At 35.4% G+C, this 20,241-nt stretch overlaps 1 long non-coding RNA gene across 1 annotated transcript; it reads left to right on the top strand.

Annotated features, from left to right (window-relative positions):
• Window positions 1-5,977: 5,977 nt before the first annotated feature.
• On the top strand, window positions 5,978-19,859 carry LOC122141097. Its single transcript, XR_006157542.1, has 5 exons — window positions 5,978-6,624; window positions 8,107-8,202; window positions 11,322-11,474; window positions 12,258-12,340; window positions 19,721-19,859. It is a non-coding gene; the product is annotated as an uncharacterized LOC122141097 (long non-coding RNA).
• Window positions 19,860-20,241: the final 382 nt, after the last annotated feature.

Genomic DNA, 20,241 nt, shown 5'->3' with positions numbered 1-20,241 from the left:
TAGTTCACCCAAATAATAAAACACCCAAATAATAAAGTACTTTCTTGTACTTAAGTGTATTTTTAGTGCACTAAAGTACACTTTTTTTTCACCTGGGTATACTTGCTTAGGGATAGTTCACCCAAATAAGAAAATTCTGTCATCATTTACTCACCCTCATATTGTTCCAAACCTGTTATGAAGTTTTGCTGAACACTGTTTTGAAGAATGTTGATTTGAGTTTGGTTCCCATTGACATCTATTTGTATGTTTTGTCCAAAAAGTGGAAGCCAACTGGAACCAAAATTGTTTAGTTACCCACATTCTTCAGAATACTTTCTTTTATGTTCAACAGAAGAAAGTAAGTCATACAGGCATGGAACAACATGAAGTGTGTAAATGATGACAGAATTTTCTTTTTTGGGTGAATTATCCCTTTAAATTCAAATCTGAACTACATTCGCTGATAGTTATTGAACTGAATTGCAATTTAAATGACAATTCAGTTCTGACGGGCACGCAACCCTGCTGTAAACATGCTCTCATGTCACATGTGAAAAATCAGTGGCATTAAGATATGACTTACCCAGATGACCGTAATTACTATTATGTACTATGGATTGCTCACCAAACATGTACAAAGAGGTAATTGACGACACTCTTTATATGAGTGTAAACACTCCAAACTTAGAGATGTGATGCCGTAATCATATCACTCTCTGATATGAGCCACGTGTTTGATAAATGCTTGATCACATGATACAATATGCATCAGCACTGATGATTCTCCAGCACATCACTCTTTCCATGGCATCAGTGGACCAGTGTGTTCGGAAGGCTCTGACCCCTGGATCTCAGTCAAACGCGTGGGATCTGTAGGTCAGAGGAGGTCCTGTGGGCATAACGGAGTTTTATTGTCTGCTGTGAGACATGCTTCCAGTAAACAGGGCCTTTAGTTTTGTAAGTGGGTTATGAGGTCAACATTGGCCAGCTCAGAATAGACGCCATGCAGCACCCACTCAGATTCAGTACTCTGTGTCTCTCTCCTGCTATTTGCCGTTTGGATGATTTAGTTGACTAAGCGTTTTCCCTTCATTCGCGTGTCTAAATAACAGTTCTCTTGCTTTGCAATCATAGATTGCTGCCATATGTGAGGCCATTTGTCGTTTTTCTTTAATGCGGTGTATTTTTTTAATTTGGACATTTCCCTAGGCAGATGCATTTGGCAAATCATTATTTAGTAACCCACTTATTACCAAAGACAAAATTCAGTTTGTAAAACAGTCCAAAGCTTGCTTGCGTGCTTTATTTATTTAAAGTTTTTTTTAAATCTTTTTTTAGGTGACTTAAATTTTATTTAGTTAGTTTTCATTTATAGTGTTTCAGTTTTTTAATACTTTTTAAGTTATTTACTTGTTTTTATTTAATTAATTTTTTTATTTTTTTGGCAGGTAATCCAATAAAATTAGTTATATATATAGTTGTGTATATATAGTTTATTGTGTTGTCATATATATATATATAATATATACATGGTAAGTATTTTGTTCCTTTACCCATAGGAATTATTATATTTATTTATTTATTCACCAACAAAATTGATTTAATAAATGAGATATTGTGACAATTCATACCTTTCATTTCTGGATGATGTCACTAAGTCGTCTTATTTTTCAGCTCTTCCGTGTCAACCACCTGTCAAATAGAGACAAATTTTTACCATCCAATCATTCTAATGGATAAACGAAGAGCTGCCTGCAGAAAATCAACTCAACAATATGAGGAGATTCTTATAAATATGAGGTACAGTAAATATGATCAGTACTTAGAACTAAAGCTAAAATTAATTGCAATTTCATTTCATGTTTTTTTTTTGTGTCAATTATTAATAACATTTTGGATTTCTTTACATAAATAGATAATAGTAAGATAAAAGTCCATTCATGCATGAAATCTTAAACAATTAATCTCAAAGATAAATGCACATAAACTTCAGCAATCCTACACAGAAAACATTAGACTGGTAGAAAGTCCTAAATTGCCCAGGAGGAGTTGGGGTGGTTCTTCATCAGTTGCATAATCTTTGTGATTTACAGCAAAGGCAGAGAAAAGTAATTCAGCTATAAATCTGTTAAAATATCTGTGGGTTAAATCCTTAATAATAGATGATTATCCACTATATTGCAACAGTGAAAATCCAGCCCCCCTTCCTCAAAAACACAGGGACAAAGGGACTTCTTTCCTTTTTTCCCCCCTCCTAAATGTTCCCATGTGAAGCGGCACACAGAGCCAATGAGTAAATGAAGGGTTTTGCATGGAGATCTGAGAGACCCTGTAGCAGTGATTGATGGGCCGCGGGAGGGTGGGGAGGTTCTGTTCCTGACAGAGAGAGCTCATCCAGGCTCTGCCGGAGATCACAGGGGCCAGAGCTGCTCTCCTTGCCCCACACGGCCACACGTGCTGTGGGAGAGAGAGAGAGAGAGATGTGCCTCATATTCAGTCATTTATCCCCACCCAGAGAAACTTAATGCGCTCCGATTTCTAATGAGTATCTGGAGAGCAGGCAAGACCACAGAGGAAAACCTCGGCTAGAAAAGTAGGAAACACCTTGAGAGTTGAATTCTGGGATAGATGTAGTGGAAATCTTAGGACTTTCTAATTATTATGATTATTATGATTTTTGTGTTTCTATAACTACAGAGTGGTTCTCATTACAAGTCAATCTATGCTGTACAGTAATCTTGAATTATTTTTTGTTGTTGATATTTTCTGTTTTCATTAGAATTTTGCTGTGTTTTTGTCATTTTTATAATTTTTCTATAATAATTAGCTTTTATTGTTGCCATTTAGCATGGTTGAGAACCACTGCTCTGTGGTATAGAATCGATATTTTTATTTATCACCACATAACTTCATAGAACGCCACCCTACACTTATTGCAGAGCTGGTCTGATGTCAAGTTTATTTGTCAAGGGCTCACTGGTAAAGCAACTCCTCTGAATGAGCAACCATCCGATTATCAGCTCTGACCCTTAACCACACAGCACACTATGGACTATAGAATTACAACTGGACACTTATAGAACTGTGTATTTTGCTTTTTGCAGATCTTGTTTAACATAGAGGGAAGACCTTGGGCAGTGGATTTATTTATTTTAGGTAGTTTCATGTCTTAGATTGTTGTCTCTGGCCTTTAATTGCTCTTCCTAGCAAAGGGTCAGTGAGTCAGCTGATCATTTATGTACAAAGAGATTTTATCTGACGACACATGAATTCCTGTTCAACACAATTTAACCCAAACATGAAAATAGAGGAACAGTACAGTTCAAAAGTTTGGGCTCACTAAACTATAAATATATTATTTGATCAAAAATAAAGTAAAACATTAATATTGTTAAATATAAATTACAATTTAAAATAACGCTTTTCTATTTTAATATATTTATATACATTTTGATTTGCCAACTATCTTTCAGGGCGAACACAGTGTGTGCTTTTAAAAGACTGTACTTCATCTATTTTGTCACTTTCCAAAGGTATCCCTCAGGGGTCTGTTTTGGGTCCTATTTTATTTTCCTTGTATGTAAATAATTTATGCAATAATATTCCAAATGCGAAGTTCCATCTGTATGCAGACAACACTGCTATTTACTGCTGTGCTTCATCAGCTTCACAAGCACTTCACTATTTACAGTCAGCGTTTGTTATTGTTCAGTTCCGTTCATGTCAGCTTAAGCTGGTTTTAAACACAGATAAAACTAGTTTAATGATTTTTTGTACCAAGAAATCTTCCTGACATTATATCCTTCCTGGGAACAAAAATAGAATATGTTATAAGTTATAAGTACCTGGGCATCCTATTTGATTGTCAGTTAACTTTTAAGCTACATATTGATAAATTAATTTCAAAACTTAAGCTCAAATTGCGATTTTACTACAGAAATAGATCTTTATTTTCTTTTAAAGCAAGGAAATATTTGGTATCTACTACCTTCTTACCACTTTTTGATTATGGTGATCTGCTGTATATGAATGCCCCGAGATATTATCTAAAAAACTTAATACTGTTTTTCATAGTGTTTTACGTTTTATTTCTGGTTGTAGTTATCAAACACATCATTGTACTTTATATGAGAAGGCTGAGTTACCATCGTTGTATACCCAAAGAAGTTTTAATTGGTATTGTTTTATTTATAAGTCTATTTGTGGTCTAATGCCATCTTATTTGTCCTCAAGTTTTTCTAAATCAAAGTATGCTACAAACTACGTTCAAACGATCTGTTATATTTTAAAGTCCCTCTGGTTCGAACAGAGCTAAGGAAAAAGGGTTTTGGATATAATGCTACTTTGGCTTGGAATAATCTACAAAGCATTCTACTTTTAACAAGCTGTGTGTTTTATCCTTTGATGAATTGTTGTGATCTTTGATTTGTTTTTTTGTCTTATGATGTAAATTTGTATACACTGTTATTTGTTGCTGCTTTTTTGGCCAGGTCACTCTTGCAAAAGAGATTTTAATCTCAATGAGTTTTTAACCTGGTTAAATAAAGAAATTAATCAAATTATATTATATTATATATAAAATATACATGACTTATATTTTGTAAAATTTTTCATATAACATTTTTTTTTTGTTTTTTTTTTCTTTATTTTCCCCCATGATTAATTAAAGGTTTTTCAACCTGAGGACACGACGCTGCCCTGCACTTGCTTTTGTTGATTCAGTATTAACTTAAAACCAAACGTCCAGCTCTTTTTGTGGGCATCCCTCAGAATTAGAGCACTATTTATTACATTAGAAAAATGGCTGCTTTGATGTGGGTGAAAGGAACTCCCGTGTCTGGCCTGAGCAGGTCAGACAGAAGGTCAGCTCTCCCTCAGGGTCTCCATGACCCTCACGGCTGCCAAAAGTGCACAGGTAAGCAGAGAGGAAGTCCTTACCGACACAACCGTTGGAAGGCATCCATGAACATGTGAGGCCCAGCTGTGTGTGTATGAGTGTGTGTGTGTTTCCACCTGGACAAAGCTTGCACACGCTGTTAAAACTCCCACTCAAACTTCCAGTTCCTGCTTTTAAGGAAATTCCTGGTCTGGTGTTACTTAGAACTCTGAAGATTTTTTTCATTTTCAGAAAGCAGACCTAGTGGTCTTTGAAAGAGCTGCCATCACACTCAGGTGAGGTATGAATTTTAAAATAAGCTTAAAAAGTCTTCGACCTATTGAACTCAGATTTTGAGATGAATGAGACTTTTAAAATAAATTAACTGAGACATCTCTCTTTGCTTTTATTAATTATTATTAATGTAAACATCACTTATATAGCTTAGTGCCCTCCAAAAGTTTAGAAACAAGTTAAACCAGATGATCAGTATCAGGTTAAAGCCATATAATTTTATGACTTTGCATTAAAAAGAAACCGTGCAAACTATAAAAAAAAATTTATTTAGAAATTATTGAATCTAAAACTACTGCAGCATCTCTTAACTATGTTCTAATTGATCTGTTGGTATGCAAAACTGAATTTGAAATCAATCAGCAAAGCTATAAAGATGTTGACCCAATAATAATCAAAAAAAGAAAAAAATTTAATCAAGTAAGTAGACAACACAACTGCCGAGGGACATATCTGACTATGTATATTGACATTATGGAATAAAAAATAAATTTGCTGCTTTTTAATGTTAATTGCAAGTTATTTTACAAAACATTCTAGAAATGTATGCTAATATTGTGCCACACCCCACAATGAAACCCAGTGTACTTCTAAACCATTGCAGGGTTAGGAGTTTGTTAGATACTTTCTACATAAAACAACACTTTAAATTTTATAGAATGTTTTTTTTTTTTTTTTTTTAAGATAATAAGACAGTTGTTTACTTGGATGCATTAAATAAAAAAATGATTAAATATGTTATATTAAAAGTCGAGATAAGGCATAAATTAAAATCATGTGTTTCACATCATTTTGTCAGAATTTTGGGCACCACTGTAGGGTTATCATGGTTTCTTCCATATGTTACTCACAAAATGTATTTTAATTCTTCAATATTTGGTGTGATTCTATATGATGATTTACATTTACAGTACAGTTGGCATTGGCTTACAAGCACCAACCCAAACATCCTAGAGACACTGTTGTAAACATGGGATTTTCCATGGAAGTTCTGAATTAAATCATTCACATATTGACTGTATTTGACTATATACTGACAGACTGGCGATGCCAAATGTGTCACTTTCAGATTTCACACGCAATTTCAGGCCACTTGTTTGAGCCCGAAACACAATGCCCTATGTGCATGCCAGACACAAGTCAATTAACTTCTTAGGTTACCCTTCTGCTGCTTTTCTTTAAGCCAGTGTACTTGGAAGCCTTTTGTATAATAGAGTCAAGAAGGTTATTCTGTTGGGAATTTCATCTGGTTTCAGGGAGTTAATTTTAGCGGCATGTTGGAGGCGTCCGATGTGAGGCTGCATGCAGTATCTTACTTATTACCGAGGGGGCGAAGCCACGCACAGACTTAAAGGCTCCTGGGCATTACAAGGGCGGCCTGAAATCCTCCGAGCGCCACCGTAATCCAGCTGCCATCATCCATTCTGCCGTGGTTTGAGATGAAACGTCCCAGCTGTCATCGGCTCTTTGAGGTTTCATTTTTGTATTTGTTGTTTTTCCCACCTGTTCTCATTTTCCCGATGCGTGTATTGATAATAATTTTACAGCGAAGGATGTTATTTCCAAAAGCATCACTCTGCATCACTGTAACATTTTGTGGTTACTCCGCTGATTGAAAGTGGCACCCAAAATTACCTTGGCCTGGCTGAGGTCATTACGTATGCCGCCATCATTTAGGGGCATGACTGCGCAGCGAAATCTAACTCGCACAGAAAGTATTGTTTTTGTTTCAACATGGGATAATTAGTAAATTCCTGCAACAAAACCCAGCATCATAGGGCTTGGTATGCCAGTGCATTTTATTCTTTTCAGTTCAAATATGTACAAGAGTTTAGTTTTGTACAAGTGTTAAGTAGATGAACAGGACTGAACAGTAACTGAACAGGAAGTCAGTAAATGGATCATTTCATGCTTGTGCAATGTGAATATGTCAAACCGTAACTTTTATGAAGATTTAAAGATTAATGCTTTAAAACAAGACATTGGAAATAAATTTGGATAACTTGTTTTAAAATTTTGGCTATGCAAAGTTATCAAAATGTATTTTTTTAATGGTTTAAGGCCTACATGAATGTAAACTTGCAAACCAGATGTGCATATTTCATATGGAAATCGTTACTGCAAGTGATAAAAGTTCACACCTTATGTACTTTTACTGTCGAATACAGAGGTAGTTGACACGTAACAGCTTTTTTAAATCAACATTAAGGTTAAAATGAGTATGAATGCATCAAAATAGAGATTTTATATATAATTATATTTTAGGTTCTATAAGTTTTGTCTCCATTTTAGTCACCTTTTTGACTTTCAGTTCATATTAAATGACCTCTGGTTTGACAAAAGAGGCTATAAAAGGGGTAAACACTCCACAGTCTCTCATTTAATGAACTATATTTGTAATAATAATAATAATACAGATCCCACAGTACATTTTCTGTAGATGTTTTAAAAATACAGCTTTTTAAATAACATCATGTAAGCTGAGGAAATAATGTACTGTAAAAAAATTTTTTATATAGTGCATATAGTCCCATATTCATTCTAGGGAATCAGTTCATTTGGTCGATTCATGTATATTATTGTTTAGCTGTATTTGATGTATATTTGTCTTACCAGGTTTAATGCTGTCTCCCTAATTCATACATTGAAACAAATCCCTTGTTTTTTATTCCAGAAAAACACAGCTTTGATTATATATTATATTGCCCATTGCAAGTTAGTCGCTGTTAGTAGTTTGTAGTGTGGTCGCTTTTCCAAAGGTTGACTGTAGTTTAGCTACTTCAGACGTTGTTAAATTTGTAACTTGGCAAGATAAAGTTTCAAAGCAGCTTTCCAACATACTGATGCCGTTGGGAATAAACTGTGGTTAAAAGAAATGACTTTTACACCTAATTTAATTTGGACATACACTCTTAATTATTTTAGACTAACTGTTTATCACAATTTGTGTACAGGTGGTTTTCAGGAGACACATGGGGATCTGCAGCCTCCTGTGAAGAAAGTGTCATTTCCGTCTCACACGGCTTCACCGCGCTCAAGTAGAGAAGACGGTAGTGCTTGTTCTCTGCTAGTGTTGCGTTAAACCAGTGGAGAAAACTTTTCATGCGCTGCTTCTGTTGCTTGAGAGAACTTATAAGCTCTCAGGGACTCGCAGAGACCAAAGGTGATTCAAACTAGTTAAAATAACATCGCCACCCTTAATAAGGACTTTTTGTGCTAATATTTTTACTCGGATGGGGAAAAAAAGGCTCAGTCAGAGTGCTGATATGTTTTGGTCTCCGTTCAATAATTTATCATTTTTCATTGCACATTTAAATTTTCCGTCTCCAAAGGCAGGGATCCCTGCTGGCAATCAGATGGTCATTTATGGCGTCCCTAATTTGATTTAAAAATATTTTAACACACTCTGAAAATACAAAACGGCTGCAAATTGACACTAATTTATGGGGAATATTTTATGGTAACACACACATACATATATACAGTAAGTCTGATCTGAAAATATTTAGGTCCACTGCACTGTAACACAGATTAAATCACAAACCTATTTGGATAAATATCAAACAATATTTTAACATGCAGATGGAATTTTCCATGTTTTGGTAGTTTCAAACTACAAGATTTGTTTTTCCACCTAATAAAAACCAAATCGCAGTAAAGACACACAAAGGAACAGCTTTTAAATCACGAGTCTGACCCGATTCTGCTTGAATTAATGTGGCAATCATATGGAAGCAATCTTTATGGACCCCAGTAAGACAAAAAACAGGAGTTAAATGAGGACCATCTTCTCTCTCAAGACCTCTCATTTGTTTGTATTGCTTATTAACTGAAACGCCTCATTTATCAATGTCAGCGTTTGCACAAAATGATAGCTGTCCTCATGTAAATGAGTAAATCTGACGAATGGTTCAGAATTAAGTGGCTGCGTTCTCATGAAATGCGCACTCTGTCGGTGGACTGACCCCGGTAAACCACCCACGACCAGGGTTTTTTTATTTTCTCTCGGCATTTGAGGTGGAAAACTGTCTGAGAACGGTGTGAAAGGGGACGGAGTTGGCACAGGACGGGCCCCGTTCCGTACTGTGTAATGCAGCACAGAGTGGAGGTGGTTAGAACTGACTCTAAGTGAAACCCGTCAGTTTGTGTTGCTATGTAGTCTAATTACTGTCGGCCTGGACCATCTTTGTGCTAAACAGATTAACAGAACGCTGCTGAGAGAGCCAAACCACGGCTCTTCACAGAAGAGTTCGGAGTCAATGATGTAATGAGATGACCTTGCTATTAAGATAAAGCCCAAAGCATGCAGACATTGAATCATGCTGAATAAATCAGTGAAGCGGTTCATTTAAAAGAAGAGGCCAAACAAACTTCCCAAAGCTTCATATGAGAGATGGGGATGTTCCGTTTGTCCATTAAATGAAAGTCAACAGACTTTAATAATATCATCTTTTGTGTTTCACAGAGAAAAAAGAAAATTCGTTCAAGTTGGGAAAAATATGATGCATTTCAAATATGAAATATGATTCTAAAAAATGACAGATTTTTATTTTTATTTTTTTGGGTGGACTGTGCCCTCACTAAAAGTAGTGATGCTGCCAACATCGCATTTTTCAGTAGCATAACTGTGTCAGCTGTTATCAAAAATGATATACACAAATAATATTGTATATAATATTTATTGAAGTTAAGTTAAAAATGCCATTAAATTCAATTCTGCTCCCCACCCCCAAGTTGAAATATACAGCATTAGGTCTGATTCATTTTAGTGACTCACATGTTCTGGTATTTTATTTAAATGAACAGGTTCAAAATAATAATGCACTGATATTTTTTCTTAAAATAATTTGACAAAATATCATATTAAGTTACGTTCTGCTGCCCACCTCAAATTGACATTCTGTTAATGTACTTTTAGTCTACTTTCTGTTAGTAGGTTGCCAACTACTTTTTCAATAATCAAAGACTGTAAATTATTAATAAATTGCAAAGTATATTACACATACTTGGTTCTTAGTCTAATATTAGATCAATAGGGAAAAACTGGGATCAGATATAAGTTACTTGGAGGCAATTTTACCATTTTAACGACCTATTGAAGTTGAAATATCATATAATTCATTGAATATCAACAGTTATCCAAGAATTTAGAAAAAATCCCTTATGTTTGATAGACACTTAAGTCCAGGATCATGCACTTAAAACTCCTGCTTTTGATTTTGTACTGCATAAATGTATTGCACAAATGCTATGGTTAAGATTTTTTTTCTCTTACTTTCTAAGAAACACATGCCACGCATGAATGCTGCTTTGTAGCATATGTTGATATCTGTTTAGGCTGACAACCATCTAAAAAACACACACCAAAATTGACCTCCTCGTTTTTTCTAAATTGTGAACAATAGCATGATTGTGGTCTCCTCCTCCTCTGTTACAGTAGGTTAAGACTTTTTCTCCCTGTATTTGTTATTCCCACTAAAGCTAGCAAGCTGCATAAATGGCCTTAGACTCTCCGAACCGGTCCTGCAGGGCCAGGAAAAACCCAAAGGAGCCAGACAAATAAAAAGCAAAGAGCTCAGACGCCGCAGCTCGGCTCTGAATCTGGTTCCTGTCAGGGTACATCAAGGGAACACCCGCAACGCAATCTCCAAACTGCTGCCTCCCCGTAACCATACGTGTCTCGCTGACAAGACGACTGAACCATCGCCAGCTCTCCAAAGAGGATGGCTTTTTTTCCTTCTTCCACCCCTTTATTTATTCCTTTTCACCCTCCCTCTTTTCTTGGAACTGACCCACATGGATGCAGATCAATTCTGGATGATCTGATAATTATGCTGTCAGTTCCAATTGCCATGTGATGAAGTGAGAAATCGGACAGAGGGTAAATACTAAAAGATTTCAAGCTTTCTGTACGTGCGTGGGTGCCGTATTCAGGAGCGAAACTCAGAGCTAGCCATTACTTGTTTAAGACCCGTTTCATAAGCTGATAATTCTGTATTTAACAGATGACATCTGCTAGAACATCACATTTCTGTCTTTGATTTATTTGCCATTTTCTATTCACTGAATGACACATCATTAATAACTGATTTTTAAAGTTGCGGTTGTAGACTTATAATCGGAGATCCTGGTTTGTGATTTAGACCACTAACCCATTATATGATTATAGGTTCAAATCAAGGAGGTCTGTGATACCTGGAAAGAGCTATCCGTTAGTGTTCCCATTCATCTCAATGGCAGTTCCTCATTTGGTGCAGGACCTCCAAGAATACGCGATTAGAAATCTGCAATCTGCTGCCAGGTTGTTTGAGCCATAAATGAGGTAATTGAGGTTTTAAAAAAAACTGATGCAGATTTTTATTTTAGTAAAGAAGTAAATTAAAAATATTAACTTAACCGCAATAATTGTCAAGAAAGGGAAAGAATGTGACATTTTTGTAGGTAAAAATGACACTTACTGTATTTATAGAAATTGCTATTTTATTTTATTTTGACAAACTTAAACATTTAACATATTGTGCCTTTTAAGAAAGTAAAAAAAAAAAAAATCAGTGTTAAAGATTTTATAGATAATAAATTGAAGAAAGTACAAAATAAATGAATTAAAACTGATTTGACAATTATGTATTTGACAGTTTTATAGTTAAAAAGATGACAAATATTGACAAACATGAAATGAACTAGGAATCAGAAATGAATCGCAAATTTTGTAAAATGTAAATGTTTTGGGGCTTTTGCATAATTTCTGTAATTACATTCATAATTACACTGTTGACCCATCCCTTAAACCTTAACCCACCCTTAAACCTACCCATACCACTAAACCTGTTCATTACCTTACCCATATCTCACCCCAATAGCAGCAAAAGTGTTTAGCAACACAATATGAACACAATAAGTACACTGTACTTATGTTTTGATGCAAGTCAAACTTAAGGCCACCTAATATAAAGTGAGACCAAACAAAGTTCTAAATTCTTATGAAAGCTGATTTGTTTGATTTGCTTAATTTAAGTTTGCCCTATTCAAACCAATTAATTGTTTTGAGCAATAGGGTTTACGGTGTAATATAATGAAATATTTGTGATTTATATTTTGCTTGCAGAAAAGTTTACTTCACCAAAATACACAACTACTTTCAAAATTCTGGAGCCAGAAGGAGTAACTGGACCATGCTAACCATTCCAGGTAGAGATCTCACACACGCTGTCTATTCTGTTTAAACTCCTGGTTTGTAACTGTATAGGAATATTTAAATGACATATAATCAGACTGGGTTGTGGGTGAATAAGACAGAGGTTTTTGTGCTGAAACACTTAATAAAACTGGCAACTGTAAAGTGAATTCACTTCTTGGCTTCAGGGTTTAGAGACTGTCCTTTCAATTAATGTACTCTATGTTCTCTTGGAAGAGTTTGTTGGTATGACAGTAACAAAACAAAATCTGTGCTAGAACATGCTGTTCAGTCTGTTGCAGCTGTAGAAAAACAGGCAGAGTGGATGTACACAGTAGCCAGTGTGAGCGCACTGGTGTTGGACTGATCTATGGCCTGTGCGCTGGCTGGATTTGTTTAACCCCTGAATGTCAACCGGTGCTGTCTGGAGCATGTGTGCAGGTAATACGTACCAGATGACTTGAGTAGCAACCCAGGCAAACTGAATACAAAGCGAGTGTGGAGAGGCGTTTTTTTTTTTTTCTTTTTTAAACCTGACAGCAGGTCAAATCTCTATTCAGTGAGCCTGAAGTAGCATGAAGCAGACAATGTGAATTGCAGAGAGTTTTTAAAGATTTACAGAATATAGTAGGTATTGGAGTTGTAAGATTTATAAAACAACTGATGCCTTGTGACATTTTGGACACGTAACATGGTAATATTTTCTTATTTGTAAAAGTACCTTGGACTACCACTTACAGCAGTAGGATATACAGTATAGGGGCAGTCGTGGCCTAATGGTTAGAGAGTTGGACTTGTAAACCAAAGGTCCGGCGGGAATTGAAAGTGGGGTGAGTAAATGACCAGCGCTCTTTTCCACCCTCAACACCACGACTGAGGTGAGATCCTTGAGCAAGGCACCGAACCCCCAACTGCTCCCCAGGTGCCCCAGCAATAGGGCTGCCTACTACTCCTGGTCGGTGTTCACGGTGTGTGTGTGTGTTCATTACTGTGTGTGTGCACTTGGATGGATTAAATGCAGAGCACAAATTCCGAATATGGGTCACCATACTTGGCCACACTTCACTTCACTTCACTTCACATAGTGACCTCAGTAAAAAAAAAAAAAAAAAATCAGTGCTAAGCTAAACCAGTTTTGCAATAAAAAGCTCACATACAGTAGGTGCTCAGAATAATCACAGGTGTAGGTCTAAAAACAGGCTTATAAGCACATGTACAGTAGTTAATTAATATACTCAGTACTTAAATGTATAATTACATTGTAACAACTACCTGAAAAACTATGCGCAAGTGCACCTAGGGCAAAAGCTGCTTTAAACACAGAGGATGGTCACACCATATGTTTATTTAATTCAGTTACTAGAAGTTAATCGATAAAGAAAATCTGTTTATTTTTGACAGCATCCTCATTTTTCAGCATTTTTACACAAGTGTCTAAAACTTTTAACAGTACTGTTGCTTTGCAGGCCGGTTTCTTGAAGCATCTTAGAGACGTTGCCACAGTTCTTCTGGATTTAGTCTGTCTCAGTTTGTTCTGTTTCTTCATGTCATTCCAGACAGACTGATGATGATGAGATCAGATCTCTGTGAGGAGCACTGGCTGTTGTCAGACTCCTTGTGCAAACTAAAATCTCACTGGATTATTACAATTAATGGAAAAATGAATGTTTGGAAATGTAAACTGATATTTCCTACTGACACACTACAGCAAAAGATAGAAATAACCGACTTAAAACCATTTTTATCTGCTGAAAATACTAGTGTTCTAATCATTTTGGCCACCACTCAGAATTACTGTTGGATACCATCAGTGTACAATATTAAAAAATGACCTAATAGTGGCTTAAAGACTTTTTAAAATCCTTTTTCTGAACATTAAACACTATTGGCATCTTCGGCATATTTTTGTGCTGCACTCAGAAAGGGTGATTATACACTTGGATTGGTGAATAAATGTTTGCCCTCTAAACTGAGAGTGGGTGGGGTGTGCCAACACACCTTGGTCATCTGTGTATGCCAGCCAGTGTCTGAGCAGACCAACCACAGTCTGGACGGATGAACGACCTGCTGTTAGAAGGATGTGCTAAAGAGGATTGCACTTTCCATTTTGCATATTCATCCTGAATACAAATAAATAAATCTCTGAATCCAAACATTCGGGGGGCATCTTTGGCAGTCTAGACGACCACCCAGACTGCCACGGGCTTGGGGTTTGAAACCTTCACAAACACACAAACAAATAACAAACAAGCCCAGCGTAGATCCTCATGACGCTTTGAGTCAATGAAATGCGATAGAAATAGTAATGAGAGAAGTTTGTCTTGAACGTTCCCTGTTTTTTTTTTGGTTGCAATCTCTCTTGGTAAAGCTGCCCTCTGAAGTGTGGTGTTCTTTTAAACTGTCATACCTCATATACTGGATATTGCATATATTTGTTTTAAAAAAAAAAAAGATGGATACAATGCAATTCGATTTAAACTTTGTATTATTACTGGCCATCTTTGTTTTTTCTTTATTTTATTGCAATAGATCCATGCAATAGTTTAGATAATGCATTGTATGAATAACTGAAGCATTATTATTAATGTAAAAATTTGGCATTTTATTACTATTGCGTCTTACCAAAATACGAGTCCATAATCAAAAATACTGTATCCTTCAGTGAAAAAGTCCGTCCCCTTTTGTCATCGCACATCAAAATCCCACCAACATATTTATTTTGGCTTGTAGACAGTGCATGATCTGTGCATATTTCTCTGCTGATTCAGATGAGATTACTTTTTCTCTGCAGAAAGCCAATATTATGGATAGAGGACCCGTATTTTTGCTGGAAGCAGGGTTTTGAAGTTAAAATGTCTTGATGCAGTTTTTTGCTTCACAAGACATTAATTGATGGACTGAAGTCATGTGAATTAACCCTGTATTATAGTGATGTTTTTATCAGCTGTTTGGACTCTCATTCTGACGGCACCCATTCACTGCAGAGGATCCATTGGTGAGCAAGTGATGTAATGCTACATTTCTCCAAATCTTTTCTGATGAAGAAACAAAATCATTAACATCTTTGATGTCCTGAGGGTGAACACATTTTCAGCCAGTTTTCATTTTTTGAACAGTTTTTTATACACTTCATAAATCCTGTGTTGATGACTAAATGTAATTTTCATACTATAGTTCATCACAGTACTATATGCATAGTCAAAAGACCTTCTGTTCCAATTTTAATTATTTCATAGATGCTGCTGTAAATTTAATTGATGCTGAAATCAAAGTAAGTCTACATTTAAGAAATCAGGTCAGTTTACTGTTTAGCTAATATCTGCATTCAATGGCATACATTTCTGAGTGCTAGACTGATTTTTTTCTTAGTCTGAGAGTTTCTCGAGATGGTTCTCTTATTGCTTTAGTCCTCCCATGTGAGTTGCATTTCAATATTACCGTCAATAACTTTACAGCCAACAAAAAGGAATTAAGCTCAGTAAAAACGCCTATTGCTATTAGTTTGAAGAGATAGAATGCAGCTCTTTTCTAAGCAGTACATACAGCGCACAATCTCCTAAGGGTCTAATAAATCTCTGTGCCATCCTTTCCACTCCGTAAAACCATTTGACTTCACAGGCAAATGTAGCATAAGAGAGAAAGAAAAAACAAGTGGAAAATCCAAGAGGCAGAAAAGTCAAAGTCGAAAAGAGCAAAGTCTGCAGAGGCATTTTACAACCCAACTACTTGTAATCAAAAAGACTCTTAGCGGTGCATGTTTTACGTGAACATTTAAATGCATGTGCAAAAGCACGAGGGACTGCTCTCCATCACCCGCTGTAATTTACAGTGCCGACCCCCCAAGACGGAGGAGAAAAAGAAAACACAAACTAGGCCCATGGGTTTGATAAAGATGTTAGGTGATGAAAACTGACTTAAAACGATCGCATACGAGAGAGAGTCTGGCCAACTTTTGCACCTGGCTCCAAAGGAGCAGCTAAGCAAACTTCCTTTCCCCGTTGTGATGGTCTTTTTTCATACACGTTTTGGCCTCTAAATGGACAGGACAGCTACAACTGCTCTCGACTACATTTGGTCAAACCACCACGACTCGATCAACAGAACAGCTATTTTTGCAGATCACCAAATTTTGCATAATAATTTGACATGCACACCTCAGCGAACACAGAGGCCATGCACCATCTGAAAAAGTACTACCAGTTAGCTTGATTTCATCTACGCTGTCATTTTTGTCTTGTAATGTAATTTGATGGAGACACTGCCTTCTCTGATCCTTGAAAGCATATCGAGGGAATTTATTTTCCTGTAAAAACAATTTCCTCATTGTGTTGGTTCTAATGACTAAAAGACTTGTTAGAAGCACTTCCATAAAGCAAATTTGACTTCAACATAATGAGCTGAATTTGTTTCTTCCGAGTTGCTCTGCTAAAACAGCAAAGTATCATAATTAGTTTTTCTTATTTGTCATGTTGGTAAAACTACTTTATGTGGCAGGATGCTTATACAATCTGGACATTATGGCTTAGTTTTTTTTTTTTTTTATTTTTTTTTTTTTTTTTTTTTTTTTAAAGCATTCCGCTTCAAAGCTGTTGTATTGATTATATTTTCCCTGACAATAAGCATGATGCATTCACAAATTCCTACTTACGATTTCCGAAATCCTAATTACAGTTTATATTATTCAAGTGATTTTTATCTGAAAATAATTAACTTAATACAATTTCATATTTCTCTCTTTCACTTATTGACAAAGACAGGAAGCTTTTATACACTAACAACATAATGAAGATCAGTAGATGTAAATACTGCTTGTGTAATTAGTGTTTCTATGTATTTTATCAAATAAAAGTCCCATTTCTAACTTGAAATCATGACTTTATGTTGGTGTTAATATATGTTCAACTCGTAAATGCAATCTTTTTGACATACCTTGAACAAGTTTGATTGTCAGCTCAGTTATTTGAACAGATCACTCCCACAGTAAATCGGTTTCTCACTCTATAAAAACGTTGGGATACTTTAGAATACTGAGAATTTACTTAAAAGTGAAAATAAACCTTGTTTGCAAGTAATGAAGGAGTTTATTGAGTTCAACACCTGAATGTGAAGCAGAAGACTCAAAAGACTATTAATCTAAAAGCACTAGCAATACTAATGAAGCATTTAAAGTATCAAAATATAAAAAAATTTGACGTGCATTGTTAGTACTTGTTTTTTTTCTTAAGTACCTTGTAAATACAACATAAATATAGTAATAATTCAACACAGTAGTAATTCATAGCATAGCATAGTGAGTAAACACTTTCCTCTTTTTTTACAGTGCATTTTGTTCTAATAAACATATTAGTAATTGTATTTTATTAAATTAAAGAAAGTATTTATTTAATAAAATAAAAATGTACATTTATCATATTTTATTAATAAATATAGTGTGGTTATATTAAATTATATGTGTTTAATATTTCATAATTATACTTTATAATTATTTGGTCATACTTTATTTTAGGTCCAATTCTCACTATTACCTAACTATTAACTACGACTTTTGCCTCAGTAAACACCCAGTTTGCTGTTAATTAATTAGTTAGGTAGTTAAGTTTAGGTATGGGGTAGGATTATGGGATCTAAAATATGGTCAGGTAGAATAAGGCATTAATATGTGCTTTTAAAGCACTAATAAACAGTTAATATGCTTGTGATATGCATACTAGTTAATAGTAATAATTGGTTCTTGAAGTGTTTTTAATTTAAATGAATTTGAAAATGTCCATAATTCACACTACTTTTGCCATGTTGCCTGCAGTGTTGCTTGTAGTGTAACTATCTAAACATTAGCTTTCAACTGAACTTTGATAACTTTGATTTGGAGTATTTTTTAGCTTCTAGATGCTACACAGTAAACTGAACAGTATTTTGTGATTCTAGCAAATGTAGTGCATTTCACAACATGCCTCAGATCTTCAATAGCAACACTGGTAATTGCAGTGTTAGTTCACATTAATCAAAGTGTCAGCTGCAGAGAACCAAAGGCTTTGTTTTGAGAAGGGCCTCCACCTAGCTTCCACCAGAGTGCATCTATTAAGGGGTTAAATAAACACTATTTGCTAATACGGCCTTTATTTCAGCTTGAGTGGAAGGAAACGGAGTCACTGACTGGTGTTTGCAATGCAGGTATGGAAGCAATCTCTTGAAAAAAACGCAAACATTGTGGATTATCCGCAGTGTTTGTGTGTGTGTTTGTGTGTCTGTGAAAAGACGATAGTTGATCACTGAAAAGCTACTGCAGATGCTGCTGTGCGCACTGTCAGGTTGAGGGCTGGGGATGATTGCCCACATCTGGAGTGAATTTATCCTATAATTCGCCGTATTACTGACGCAGTCTCCATATAAGTAGCATGACCACGTTTACAGTCCAGTCGGTAAGCCTGCAAGTGCCCTCTGCTCTACTGCTAATTTATACTTGTACAGGGTGGAGAGCACAGAATTTATTGTAGTCTCTACAGTACTTAGGTGAGTTACACAAAAACATGCCATATTTCACCTCTGAATAAAAGTGAGGTCTATTTCCTTCAAAGTTCTCAATAATATAATGTGATGTTTTACATTGGAGATATTTTTTTATTCTGTAATAGTAATTTTGAAAAATAAATAATTTGGCGTACAATAATAATAAATATATATATATATATATATATATTATATATATATATATAAATATATATAATAATAATAATTGTAATTCCGATTATTTTTTATGGAAGCTTAAAGCTTTCAGGTTTAATATGTCTTTTTACATTAATGAGAATATTTTTCACATTAGAGTTATGAAAATATGAGAGAAAAAGGTTACTTAATTGCCCAAAAAATAATGTCACATTGTGAGGGTAAAATACCCTTTATAGTCCTAAAATAAGATTTATTTCTGCTTTTTTCTGAATTTTGGGATGAAATATGACAGACACTCCCTGGACACAGTAATTTAGGTTACATTAAGTAATCTGGCAGATACTTTTATCCTATAAAAAAGTCTAATTCTGTCACTAATGATGGCATATTTCCAGACACACATTGATTGTAATCGTAGTCTGATTGGTTTTCTTTGGCGCTGTATTTGTTTTGACCGAGGAGATTCATTGTGGTTGAATTCCATGTTCATTATCATCTGATATCTATTTTTTTTTATCTCTTAATTGTTTTTGATACACATGCTTTGATCACATTGTGTGGTTACAGGGAGAAAAAAATGGATGATTTGAAAGCCCATCATTCAGCTCCACACATTGTTTGTGTGTTTGTTTATAAAATATTTTGGCTGATTATGCATTCAGCCATGAATACAAGTGTACCACCCTCAGCTATGTAACACATTTTAACATCTTTATTCCTTCCCGCAGATTTCCCTTCTATAAAATGCAACCGTTCCTGCAGATTCTGTCTGGGCCTGCAGATCTCCAAGTCTGGTTATCCTGCTAACCAAAGACTGCTGTATCATCTGATCCACTTCATCTTCATAACAAACAAAAAAGAGGCCCGTCTACATCTGAAGTTCTTTGATGAGACGCTGTTGTTGTCTGGATGATGAGGTAATAATGAGGGTCTTATGCTGTTGATATATTAACACAAGTTCATTCATGCATGCGGGCGGCTTGATTCTGCCGATATTCAAAGCAGCCGATGTTGTGACGGGGTTATGAGCTCCCTGTGGAAAGCTGGCTGGGCCAATCCTCGCTGTAGATTATGTGTTATATTCCCCTCCACAGTAACTAATGTGTACTTAAGATGAAATCTGCAGTCTGTTATTATTATTATTATTATTATTAGAATGTTATTTGTATTAAAATGTAATATCAGGTGATGTTCTGATGCATCAGACATCAGAATGTTGACAAAGCCCATGGGCTAATTTGACAGACTA

This window comes from Cyprinus carpio, chromosome B20 (assembly GCF_018340385.1).
Source record: "Cyprinus carpio isolate SPL01 chromosome B20, ASM1834038v1, whole genome shotgun sequence".
In the NCBI taxonomy this organism is placed as follows: Eukaryota; Metazoa; Chordata; class Actinopteri; order Cypriniformes; family Cyprinidae; genus Cyprinus; species Cyprinus carpio.
Note: the sequence above shows the minus strand (reverse complement) of the source record. Positions and strands in the feature narration are given on the sequence as shown.